At 47.8% G+C, this 13,752-nt stretch overlaps 1 pseudogene; it reads left to right on the top strand.

Annotated features, from left to right (window-relative positions):
• Positions 1–5,203: 5,203 nt before the first annotated feature.
• Positions 5,204–5,327, top strand: LOC123830878 (annotated as a pseudogene).
• The last annotated feature ends 8,425 nt before the right edge of the window (positions 5,328–13,752 follow it).

Genomic DNA, 13,752 nt, shown 5'->3' with positions numbered 1-13,752 from the left:
TGCGCCAACACGTGGTAGCTTCCCGGCAAATGTGTGCAGCCTTGGGATTCCCCACCGGCCACCAAGCCTGGGACTCTGCCACGCTTTCAGGTGGGCGGTTCCCGGAAGAGCTGCTTGTGCGACGGCTGAGCTGGTTGGTGGGATGGGTGTCTTCTGGAGCAACAGGGCTGCCCCTCAGGCAGCTCTGGACTGGTCCTGCCACTCCAGGGCGACTCACATCCCTCTGCATTAGACGTTACATTCAGTTTATGTTCCAAACCCATTTCAGATGCCACGCAATTAACTGCAAAAAGAGTGCCCTGAGAATGTCCGAGTCTGGGACCTGTGGTGGCATCCCGATTTTCATGTCGGATATTCCTCCTCCAGGGGCGTGGCTTTGTCAGAGGAGGTCAGCGTTGCATAGGTGAGAGCAAAGTCAAATTGTGGGTGCACGTTTGGACAAAAGCTTTTCCATCGTGGTCCTCAGGAGCGAATGACGAGAACCACACTGTCCTTCTCCTGCTCCGTGGCAAGAACCTCTGCCGGTCTTTCCGTGGCTGATTGTTGGGTCAACCTCATGACCAGGTGGGATCAGTCAACACCATTCCCCAAAGCCAGTGCTACCCCACATCCTCGATGGCAAAGCGTCCACAGAGTTTTGGGAAAATCTCAAGGTCGACAGAATTCCAAATGAAGAACTCTGAATGGAGTTTCTTTAGCTTGCTTGCGTTTTTGCTATGATTTCATTAGTAATCAGCTATTGATAAGCTCGGCAAAATCACATTTCACAGCCATTTAAAATCCCCAACAAGATCAACAGGAGACCTGCTGACTTTGAAGAAAGTTAATGCTGAAGTGTCTCACTTAAACTGTATTTTTCGTCTCGATAGAGTTGCACCTCACCCAGAGGTCTGAGTGTTGGAACAATGCAGGCGTTCCTGGTTCAGAGGCATCTTGTTTGATTAAACGTTCAATCAATCTCTTATTCAAAGCAAGAACTCTGTTTACAGATTTCAAGGGGATTGGCAGAATCATTATTGGGAGCTAATCAGAGGATTGACAAGTTAGATTTGTGTTTTAGAAAGGCCTTTCTGATGGGGGTGTGTGGCAAAAGGTTTGGGGGAGTAAAGATTAGCAGGAGGGAGACCCACTGGGGTCTACTGCTGTGTGCCATGGAGCGGAAGGGGCTGCACTGGGCCAGGGATGGGGGAGCTGGTGGGAGCCCCGAGTCTGGCCCCACAGGGTGGCGGCCCCGAGTCCAGCCCCCGGATCTCCAGTGACACGGAACACAGTTGAGCAAGGGCCCTGCTGCGGTGCCCTTGGTTGTGTACAGCTCTGTCTGCTCTCCTGGGCTGGGAGCTGTTGGAGGGCAGGGAACACGCTGCATTTTTCTTTGTAACCCTGGGGTGACCAGCGCAGGGCTTGGCAGGAGCACAAGAATATTTGCAATTAATGCAATTAACTAAAAAGGACTTCTAGAGCAGGTCGCTGGCCACACTGGGCTTTATGACAACGATGGACATATTGATGGAATCCTCATGCGTACCAGTCCCTGTGCTTTGGTACTTTTAAACTCTATCTCATGGAGTTCTCCCATCAGCCCTAAAGAAGGGCGTTATTATTCCCATTTTGCAGAGGAGGAGAGAAGCTCGCAGAGGGTGGGAACCCAGTCCGGTGGGCCTCCAAGCGCCACGCTGTTCGTGCCGCCAGAGCCTTCCATGCCCGGCACCCCTCTCATCCTGCAGGCTAATCTGTGTTGCAGTCCACCTCCACCTCCAGGGGTCCCAAAGCCACCACACTCCCTGTCCCCGGTCTGCCTGTTGCATCCCTCCCCACCCCCTGCAAATGTGACTGTCACTGTAGGCTGCCTTCCCCAGAGACATTCCATCCCTAGACCTCGTTCTCCCCCTCAGTGTAACCTATTGCCCCCCTGAGCTCGCCAATTGTGTGCATTAGCGCATCTCAGGGTGTTAGACACTCAAAAGGTTGTTTCTCCAGAACAAGGTTCCTGCCCAGGCTATTGATCTGTAAGCCCAGCCTGTGAGACCCTTCAGTCCAGTGCAGGCCGGAGGGGAGATACACAGGGACCAGAAGGGCCTTTTGGTCCCTGTGATCCAGAAGCAGATCTTAGACACTAGTACATAAGTGGGAGCATCACTTCTTGTTGGAGAGAGAGAGCTGAAGGTGAACCTGTTTGTGCTGAGCTGACCCCTGGGGAGAATCTGCTAATAGAACCATAAATCTGCGACGGCCTCAGAGCTTGTCATTTCATTGACCGGGACACTGAAGCGCAGCGAGGCTGGTCACAATGACAAACCTGAAGTGGCAGAGCCCCGGCCAGCAGGAAGGGCCGGGGAGGGAAGGCACATCACGATTAGAGCACAGCCACTCTCCCTGCGCGCCCCACCCGCTTCCTCGCTCCCCCCAGCAAGGGCGCACACACTCGCTGGCGGCTCGCGCTGAGCAGGAGGGCCAGATCACAGCCACCGCGCATGCGGGTCCGTTCCAGGGCAGGCAGGTGCCGAGGTTCCACAGCCACATGGTGAGTCACTCTGGAAGGTCACCTCCAGCACATCCTCCTGTGGTCGGCTCCACGGGGTGCGGCATTTGTCAACAGCGGTGGAGAAGCCTGCATGATCCTGTCTGCAGGATCAAACCCCTCTGAAGAGTTTTAACTGAAGAGTTGTCCACCCCGAGGGGTCCCCTCCAGGCTGCCACCCCCACAGCCCAGTGGCCTCCCCTAGGAGATGGGACCAAACGAATGTCCTTTGCCAATTTCACCCCCACGTGCAGGGGAAGGGGCTCTTAGGAGGAAGTGAATCTCCAGGAGAGCAGCCATTTCTTAGGAAATTGTAGATGAGCAAAATTGACTCAAAAAGTAGAAAACATGGACAGACCAATAATTATGAGAAATGCTAAAAAGTTACCCAAGAATCACCTGAAACAAAAACCACCAGTTCCTGGTAGGAACATGAGTGAATAATTTTTTCTGAACTTTTAAGAAATACATAATTCCTCTGCTAAATAAATTATCCCAGAACTTAAAAATGTGAAAAGGTCTTCTGATTGATTTCCCAGGGCAAGGATCACCCTAATACAAAATTCCGATAATCACCATTCAACCAAAGAAAACCATAGACCAAGCTCGTGTAGGCGTGATTGGTGTAAAAATTCTAAACAACCAGGTTACAGCAACTCAAATGTAGATGGACAGGAATATGCACCAAGGGTCCTAGGCATTCGAGAATGCTTTGAAATCAGGGAACAGATGAAATTTATCAGAGCGCAGAGCATTCATGGAGTTTGCACCTGTTTCTGACGTGTGCATAAGGGTAGAGAGAGATGTTTACCTGAGGTGCTGGCTAGTCCCAGTTTTTGCTCCCAGATGTTTGTCCCCTCCATTATCTGCCCTGTTCTGGGTCCTGCCATGGCTGATCTCTACAGATGGTATCTCTGGGGCCTCTGCCTTCAGTCTGTGTTCAGCCAGAGGGTGTGGGCAGAAGCCTGGAAGAAGGGGAGAGAGAGGGAGGGAGGTTGGAGGAATTATTCCCACCTCCTCTCCCCCCCCAGTAGTCCTGGCTGTGGCTGTGTTCCTCCGCCTGCTGCAGTGAGGCAGAGGTGGGCCCTCCTGTCTGCAGCCCCGGAGGCCTCCTGGGCCCCCTCTGCGGTGTGAGCTCCACGGTCCCTCGCTACCGCCACCTCTTGTGGGTTCCCTGGGCCCAGACCACACCGCCAGATTGAGTTTCCTCACTCAATTCTCTTTCATTAAATTCTTTTCAACGTACCACCTGCTTCCTGCCAGCGTCTTAACAAATACATTCAGCGTGATGAATAATATTTATTATAAATCAATAAGCAACATATTTATTAGTGCAATTAAACTGTTTACTAATGTAGTAACAGGGGAGCAACTCCTGCCCTGTGGTTGAAACTGCAAACTCTAGAAATTCGCTATAATGAAATAGAGCATTTCAAAATGAATGGAAGATGGCCAAAACCGGCTTCACAGGAAAATAAAGCCATAAACACATATATTAAGAACTATTTTTTTAAAAAACGAAAGCATTCAGGAATGTAGGGAAGAACACTAAGGGTGATACATGGAAAGCAGAAATTGACAAATTACAAAGAAGAAAAAGAAGAACGAGTAAGTAAAAAATCTGGCTGCTGCTTCTTTCTTTTTTTAATCCTCACCTGAGGACATGCTTATTGATTTCAAAGAGAGGGGGAAGGAAGGGAGAGAGAGGGAGAGAAACATCTATGTGAGAGAGAAACATCAGTTGGTGCCTCCCATATGCATCCCGACCGGGACCGAACCCTCAATGAGAATCAACCCGGGGAACTTGGACTTCGTGGGACGATGCCCAACCAACTGAGCCACACCGGTCAGGGCTGATTCCTGCTTCTTTGACAAAACTAGTTACGTTAGAAAGAAATAAAATTCAAACTTAGAAAGGAGCATTAGCGAGAGAGATAGAAGACATGAAGAGAAGGCTCAGGAAATGACGGGCAAACCTAGGTGCGAATTAGATGGAAATATGGATGAAATGATTAATTGCTTAGAAAACCCAGCACTTACCAACAGTTACTCTAGGAGAGACCAGCAGTCTAAACAGGCCAACCGGCAGAGAAGGAATTGAGAACGCAGCATCCCCTGAGCCCCGGGCCTAGGTGGGTTCTCAGGCAGGTAATTTCAAACGTCCAAGGGACGGAGAAGCCCACCACTGACACTGTCCCCCCAGGCAAAGCAAATCAAGACGAGCCTCCACCGGAAGCTCCAGGTACCAGCAGCACTCAGGTCAGACGGAGCGCAAGGACGCCCTCCGAGCTCGTACTGATGTAGTGTTACAGCAACGCCGAGGACCAGGCTCACGGGGCTGTGTTTCCAGGAAAACCGGATGTGGTTCAATACTGTGACATCATCAGTATAATTCACCCCAATAACAGATCAAAAGAGAAAAACTTCATGTTCATCTCAAGCATTCAGAAAAGTCTGTTGAAAAAAAGTCAATATCCATTCCTGCTAATATCGCTAGATAAAATAGAAATATATAGATACTCCTTGACATGAGGGCATCTCCACCCAAAAGTCAGTAAATGGTAAAATAATAGCAATATCACCTTTGAAGTCAGTGATAGGATGTGCCTTCTGAATCAACTGTTGCGGTTTTTCTGGAAGTTTTGGTCTTTACAAATAAAGTGTGGCTTGTAAGTAAGGGATTTTATCACTTCTCAGCCTTTTGGCTAAGATCAAGTGTAGTATGATATATTTTGACTTAATTTTGAGTATGCACCAAGAATATGCACCCAGAACATGCACCAAGGGTTCTAGGCATGCGAGAATGCTTTGAACTCAGGGAACAGATAAAATTTATCAGAGCCCAGAGCCCAGAGCGTTCATGGAGTTTGCACCTGTTTCTGACGTGTGAATAGGAGTAGAGAGATATTTACCTGAGGTGCTGGTTAGTCCCAGTTTTTGCTCCCAGATGTTTGTCCAGGCCCCTCCGTTATCTGCCCTGTTCTGGGTCCTGCCATGGCTGATCTCTATGAAAGGTATCTCCGGGGCCTCTATGTAAGTACAAATTCAATTTCATTTTTTTTGCATGTAGATTCCGGGTGACCCAGCACAGTTAGTTGAAGACTATTTTTTCCCCATTGAATTATCTTGGTACACTTATTCCTTGTTGAGGTTTATTTATAGACACTCAATTCTATTCCATTGGTTTATATGTATGTCTATTCTCATGGCGGTACCAATTTGGGTTTTTTTTAAGTATTTTATTTATCTAGTTTTAGAGAGAGGGAAAGGGAGGGAGAGAAACACCAATTGGTTGCCGCTCCTATGTACCCTGACTGGGGACTGAACCTGCAACCCAGGCATGTGCCCTGACCAGGGATTGAACTAGTGGCCTTTAGTTTTGCGGTACCAATTTGTTGTAATTGCTATAGCTTTACAGGAATTTGTGAAATCAGAATGCGTGAACTCTCCAAATTTGTCCTTCCTATTCAAGATGATTTTAGCTGTTATGAATCCATTGCATTTTCTTATAAATGTTAGGATCTGCTTATTAATGTCTACAAAAGTGTCATCAGGTATTTTGATAAAGATTACACTGAACTTGTATACCAGCGTGAGGGGTATAGCCGTGTGGACAATGGCAAGTCTTCTGGCCCACGAACATGAAAGCGTTTCCCTTTATTTAGATCTTCAGCTTCTTTGCACAATATTTTACAGCTTGGTGGAGAAAGAGAAGTGAAAACACAGTGACTTTGTCTCCCCAGGCTGGGGTGGGACAGGCAAGCACTCCTTCTAAACCACTCAAAAGTTTCTCCGTGTCCAAACAATACGATAAAGTTTACTTAAAAACAGCGCCCACTGACTCACTGGGGCACACCACACAAACAAGCATGCGCGATCCTGCTGTTGTCCCCCCGTTGCTCTGTGAAAGTGAGTGATGTTCCATTTCTTGGTTCAGAAGGCGCCATGAGAAAGGCCTGTGGGTGAGCCGAGGGGGCCATTTTTAACGCAGAGGTATCGGCCCCTTATCGAGCACTGTGGTTCTGTCAGATCTTGATCAATAATCATACAGCGTATTAGTGATATCCGTTATCACAAAAAACAGTGACAACAGCTTACAGGAGTCAGTTTCTCCAGCTCTTCAAAAACGTCCATCTGTTTTATAACACAGACTTGTCTCTCAGAGCTAGAGGTTAGTGGCTCTAAGCCTGAAACCCTGCCATAGTATTCCACGTGAGCACAGACACTTCTGCGGAGACTGAGAGTGTGTTTAGCTGGACGCCACCCCATTGGGCGGACCCCAGGGACCGACGCAGGTGCGTTTGACAAGCACAGAGCTGCTCGTCAAGGGAGATTTTGCATTTGATTGCATTCAGTTTACCACTGCATAAAATTAAAAAAAAAAAAAAAGATGCCCTAAAGGTTGCAGGCAGTTCAGACAAATACTGTTGGGAAAGGAAACACAAAGAATAAAAATACCCTATTGTATCATGGGACAAAAAGAAACATGTCATTATTATCTGTTATTAAAATAGGTCAAATCTATTTAACTAGTCTTACTGTGTTATGTTCTCCTCTTTAAAAGTCTTGCATTTGTGTATCCTAAGAATGCATGACAACACAGCCCACAAAATTTAAAAGGCTTTTTTAAAAAAGGGTTAAGAACATTGCCCTATCAGAGCACAGAAAGGAACACTGTCAAATATTGCTATACTGTTCTCATTGTATTTATTTTATTAGTTCTGTTACCAATTGCTACTAATTGCCACCGTTAGCTGGGCTAATTGTTGTTTTGTTTAACGTATGTGACAAAAAATAAATGCAAAGTAATATATGCTTTCAAATAAACATCTATTTTTCCTATTTTATAATAAGCAGAAAACGTGTGTATTATGTATTTTATTTTATTATTATTGTTCTATTTGATCTCATATGTCTCTTCCTGAATTGGCTCCCCACAAAACTGTTAGAATCCACGGAAGCGCAGCCCCTACAGGAAACGAGCCTGTGTGAGGCTCCCGGGGCTCTCGGGAGGGAGCGAGGCTGGGAGGCATTTAGAGGGGAAACTAAGGTCTTTCAGGAACTCGTAGGGTCGAGCACCAACGAATTGGGATTACTAATGTGAGCTGGCTCGGGCTGGCATAACAATACCACAGGCCAGAGGCGGCTTAAACAGTAGAAATAAGTTTCCTTACCTTCTGGGGGCTGGAAGTCCAAGGCCAAGGTGCTGGCAGGACCATTCTGTCCTGAGGTCTCTCCTTGGCTCTCAGATGACGGCCTTCTTGCCGCCGTGCGCTCACTGAACCTCTCCTCTGCGGGTGCAGAGGGAGAGAGAGAGGTCTCTGGTGTCTCTTCCCCTTCCTGTCTGAGAGCTGGTCCCATGGGCTTCGAGCCACACCCTTACGGCATTAATTAACCCTAATCACCTCCTTGAAGGCCCTGTCTCCGAATGCAATTACCGTAATTTTCGGACCATGAGACACACCTAGGTTTTAGAAGAGGAAAATAGGAAAAACAATTTCGAAGCAAAAAATGTGGTAAAATATTTAATGACATAAATAACATGATTATTTCACCAATGTAAATGTAAAGCTACAGTCGGACTATAAGACGCACCCCCGGTACATTGGGGGTTAGAGCTACAACTGGCGCATTTTAGGGGCACACCATTGGGTCCATCGCAGTGACCCTCACAGGAACCCACAGGACGGCAGGTCCTACAGCAGAACACAGACGTGAGGTCAAACAAGAAAGGAGGCCACTTGAAGGGTGTCACTAGTTACACTCTCACGTAACGATACAAACTTTCACATGGGCTCCACAAAAGAAACCCAGGTATATGCTCTCTGCAAGAAGTGTGAGTAAAAAAAAAAATGTGCAGGAAAAAGGTTAAAATGAGAAGAATGGGCACACATCATCCAAGTGTAAATGACGAGAACCCAGGGCTCACCGCACTGACTCAGAAAAGCATACAACTTCAGAGAAAGAAAACACCTGAACAGAACCAGTAGGATAATAAATTTAATCATGCAATATACAGTCAACATAATGCAGCCGTCTACCTGCTCTGCAGTGGAAAACTTTAAAAAGTGTCTCCCAATCTTTGAAAGACTAGGCAAACCATTAATTATGTTAGAGAGGATTTGAATAATAAAATCAGCAAGGCTTATTTAATAACTCCCTAAGGGGCTGTGTGTTCTCCAAATAGAGAATACATACTGTTTGTATTGCCTATGGAAGACACACACACACACACACACACACACACACACACACACACAGTTTTCTACATTCTTTGTTCACAGTATTATAAAAGTTGAAAGCAAGAACCAAAACCTCTAAACACTTGGGAAGTTAAAAAATATGCTATCCTAAATAACTCGGGTTAAAGAGAAAATCAAAACTATAATTATGTCACATAGCAACATACGGGGACTGGATCCCGAAGTCTACCAAGTGGGAAATCAGTGGCCTTAAACGCGCACATTAATAAACAGAATGGGAATAAATGAGCTTCTGATTCCATTCAGTAACTTATACAAAGCACATCAAATGGGGAGAATACATTAATGACAAAATGCAGAAATTAATTAGTAAGCAGAAAAGCGGCAGAACTGATAAATACCTCTAACAACTGCTTCTCTGAGAAAAGAACAAAAAAGAACAACCACCAAACAGAAACTGTCCTGACCACAAAGACAGCAGCGAGGAAGCACGAATTCATGACATTATGGAGGAATAAAGGGTGCAGCCAAGATGCCATCTGCCCAGATGACTCTCCCACTGGTTAGGAAGCCTCGTGGCTCTAAATCTACATGGAGATTAGATCATTCATTTAAACTGCAAAGTCCTTTTTTTTCCCAGCAGGGAAATACATCACGGTACGTTAATCTGTTCTTCTCCTACTGGTGGATATTTAGAGTCTCCCCATCTCTCCCCCGCTTTGCTGCGACCAACAATGCTACAGTGAACCTGTTGTACGGACACCTTGTGCTTATGTGTAAGAGCACTTTGCAGGTTGGTCTCTGCAACAGCAGCATCGGCAGCTCCTGGGGACTAGCTGGCAGAGCAGGTTCTCAGGCCAGACTGGCTGAGTCAGAAATGGCAAGGTTGGGCCCCAGGGATCTGTGCTTCCCAATCCCCCCAGGTGGGGCTGATGGATGCTCTCACATGGGAAGCACTGCGCTGGGGAGTTGACTATACTTAGAAGTGGAATTGTCGGACTGCGGGATACACAGATGCTTATTTTTATAGGCTATAGCCAATGAGCTCTCCTAAGGGTTGTGCCAATTTCTTCTTTCATTAGTAGCGTAAAAGAATTTTTGGCACGCAATAATCTTGCAAATACTCTGTATTACAACCTTCAAAATGTCAAACCGAGCCCTGGCTGGTGCAGCTCAGTGGATTGAGCGCCGGCCTGCAAACCAAAGGGTCGCTAGTTGGATTCCCACTCAGGGCACATGCCTGGCTTGCTGGCCGGGTCGGGCCCCCAGTAGGGGGCGTGTGAGAGGCAACCACACATAGATGTTTCTCTCTTTCTCCCTCTCTTCCCCTCTCTAAAAATAAATAAATAAAATCTTAAAAAAAAAAAAGACGCTCTGTCATTATGGGCCCAGGATTTCAGAGCAGATGCGGCAGGAGCCTCCGGAGTTGGCTACTGCGGGGGGTGGAGCAGCCCCTCTGTCTCCTCATCTGCGTGTACTCGTGAATGCCACAGGCGTAGAGAGGCTGCCTGGGCAAACGTGACAGAGGACTAACCTTTTCTCTTTTCACTTTTTTGCCCGAAGAGAGGTCAGTGTGGTTGGGCGCCACCCGCCAGGAGAGGGAGCGACGCCCCGTGGGGAACACGGTTAAGGCCCCCATTCCCAGCCGCTGAGACTGTGGGCTGTTAGGGCTCACAGCTGCCCCCTTCTCCAGCGACGTGCACTGGGCTGACCAGAACCTGCTTTGCATGGAAGGGGATGCTGCCCGTACTTCCCCTGGGGCAGCCCAGAGCCAATAACCACCTGGCACGAGGTAGAAAAGGCTGGATCCCTTCACCCCAAGGTGGCAAAACTCTGGGGCAATTCCTGCTCCAGAGCGCCCGCTGGGACCAGGCTGCACCTGACTCGGGGGACACCGCATCCTTGTTTTGCTCCTTCCCTCCCTTCTCCCGAGAGTCTGCCTCAATAAATTAATTGGTCAAGAATCCCCATGTTCAGGCTCGGTATCTAGGTATCCTGGCCTCAGAGAGAGCCAGGGAGAAAGATTTCATCCTGAGAGCAGGTGACAGTTTAACCAAAATTTGGGACATATGTTGACTTCCAGGTCTGTCCTCCTGGTCCCAACCCAGTCATCCTGGCGGATCACGCTCTCGGGAAGTGGCCACGTGAATGAACCCAAGATCTGAAAGTTGAAAGACCAGGCCATTTCCATCCTGGGGTCCCCTCAGCTGGAACGCCAAAGAGGGAGTGTCCTTCCTCCCCGCTGGGACCCCTGTAACCTGGGCAGAGACTCAGGAGTGGGGACTCCCAGCAGGGCTGGGATCTGTGTGGGTTCCCCGGCTTCAGTAAGCAGTGACAGTGAGTCTCAGGGTTTTCGGACACCGGTGGAAGGTTGGGCCCAGAGACACTTAGAACTGGTGGCCAGGCTGGAGGCTGGAGTCTTGTCTCTGGTCCCTGTGGGGCTGTGAGCAGGTGGTGGACGGGCTGCTGGCGTCGTTGAGAGTGAGGAGGCAACCGTGGGAAGAAGCTGCCATAGTGTGGGTGGTTGCCCACGAATGGCCGACTTCTTCTGACTTCATAGGAGCCCCATGGAGTTTCTGCTCCCTTGCTCCAGAGTGAGAGGCCCCAGGAATGAAGGAGGGACCCCTGGGGGAGTTTGGCGTATTATTGAGCCAACCATGGGTCAGGCAGTGCTCCGCGTTATGTCAGGTCATGGTCCCTGGAGACGGGCCGTGTGGCAGCAGGTAGCCTGCGGAGGTGTGCTGGGGAGTGTTCTCAGCACTGACATCGGGTGGGAGGGGGGAGTGAAGGGGGCAGGACTGGGCGGGGGAGGTGGACTGCGGGGCAGTCACATCGGAGGGTCTCGGCCATTTCCACAGGGAGCTCTGGAACTGGAACGGCCCTTAGGCGCTGTCCCAAGTTGGGGCAAGGGAGCCAGGGCTGTGTACCCCAAACCTGTAAGCCCTTGATGTGGGCTATCTCCGTGCAGGGTTGACAACCTTGGAAGAGACACTCCTCCGGGTAGAAGGCTACTCCTAGGGAAGGGCTGGCCGGGGCGCCAGCAGGGCACGCAGATTGGGTAGTAAGTACCTCAGTCCTGGGCGTGTGGCCTGGCACCCACAAGCGACCCCAAAAGCGATCAAAAGACACAGACCTCTACTTCTTGGAGACTGAAGTCTAGTGAAGGGAGATGGATCAAAATAAACAGGATGCACATAAAAATGCTATCACAGTGATCTTCTCTGGGTGGTAAGTTCACAAGTGATTTTAATTTTTCCTATGTTGGCTTATGGGCACCTCCTAAGCACTCAGTAATGAATATGTATTACTTAGATAATGAAAGCTCAAAAATCATTTTTAAAAAACCTGTTGGAAGAAGGTAAGCATAGTGAAGATTAATTTGAATTGTGTAGACTCATTGGACGGACTTTTCCTAGTCAGCTGCTTAAATGATAAAATGCAAGACCGAACAGGAAGAGCCCATGACAAATTTCCGGGAAGGACCATGCCTGACGCAGCAATTTGGTCTGTGACGCAGGTGGCAACACAGCAGCGGGTTTAAGAAAATGAATTCATTAGGGGCCATGAAGGCTGGGTTGCTAGCTGGGCCCCTCCTAAGCGTCTCCGAGGCTCAGTTCCCGGGTCTGCACAAGGCTGTGAGGTTTGAAAGCAAGTAGCCTATGCTGACGTGCGTGCAAGGACTTAGCACAGTTCTGAGCAGGGCACAAGTGCTGGCGAACGGTGGTGCAGATGGTTGTTAATAGCATCGCCAATATTGACTCTCAGTGCATTAGAGATTTTGTGTAGAAACAAGAAAGTACATTCTAGATGAATTAAGGAGTTACACGTAAACATGATCACTACCTTCCAAATGAGTTTGATCATTTTGAAAAAACCCATATATTGATATGGAAACATCCCCAAATCAAACACGCTAACGTCGCAGCTTTCGATGCAATGTAACAACAACAACAACAACAACAACAAGAAGTTAAGACACGGAATGGGGGCGTCGTGAGAAGGCCGCTCACGAAGGCTTCTCCTCTGCAGAGTCAATTTGCTTCCCTCTGTCCTGCTAGGAGCAGGGCCCAGGCCTCCTGCTTGGAAATTCCTTCCAAATATCTGCTGGGTGTGCCGCAGCGGCGGCCTGCCATCCTCCCTCCGCCTGCCGCCCCGTCTGCGTCGCCCTAACAGGGGTCACCCTCAGAGCCATTCTCTGACCTTCCCCGCCTGAAGTCTAACAACCCAGAGAGTTTTCAGATGTGCGAAGGGCCAGACACACCATTATCCCAGGAAATATTCTACCCAGCAATTTACCGAGTTTCACAAAACCACCTTCCCGCACGCTGGCGGGGCTGTGTGAAGGGTGAGCGAGATAAGTACAGAAAATTGCGGGGAGGAACCCAACATCCAGCGACTTCACAGACTTCACAGGTTCGGGAAATCTTGTTTATCTGGCTAGAGGTAAATTAGTTGGGGATGGGCGAAACGGTTTTGATAAAATAACTGTATTTGACGTGGGTTTGCTTTGACCTTCAAAAGCCCTCCACGTACTTCATATGTTTTAGTTTTCTGGTTTTTACTCCCTCCTCGTGAGCAAACTAACATGAAACATAATGTTGTGTATTGCTCTTGTTTTATTAATGTATCGTTCATCACTTTTCAATTTTGACAGTTGTGTGTTGTAAAGTATGAAAACAGAGAAAAATAAAAAGAGAGAAAAAGTCTGTTGCAATCTCATGGAACACGCGTAACCATTGCTAATATTTTAGGGTATTTATTTCATCTGGTTTTCCATGCATATACCCAGAGATACAGCAAAAATGGGATAATACCACATAAAAGAAGCAATCCTTTTTATTAAAATTTAAAATTATATAGTACACTTATTTTTTTAAAATTATACTCGAGAACCAGATTTTTAGATATTATTAGGTACACTTTTACGTTGAATTATTGTAATTTATCCAAGTGACTCCTTCTTTTTGGACACGTAGGTTGATTTCAATTTTTCACTACAAGGAACTTCCTTTTACAGAAACCTCTCTATCG

The sequence above is a fragment of the Phyllostomus hastatus genome, unplaced genomic scaffold (genome assembly GCF_019186645.2).
Source record: "Phyllostomus hastatus isolate PE091 unplaced genomic scaffold, TTU_PhHast_1.1 phas_scaffold_129, whole genome shotgun sequence".
NCBI lineage: Eukaryota > Metazoa > Chordata > Mammalia > Chiroptera > Phyllostomidae > Phyllostomus > Phyllostomus hastatus.
This window is presented reverse-complemented; position numbering and strand designations above follow the sequence as displayed.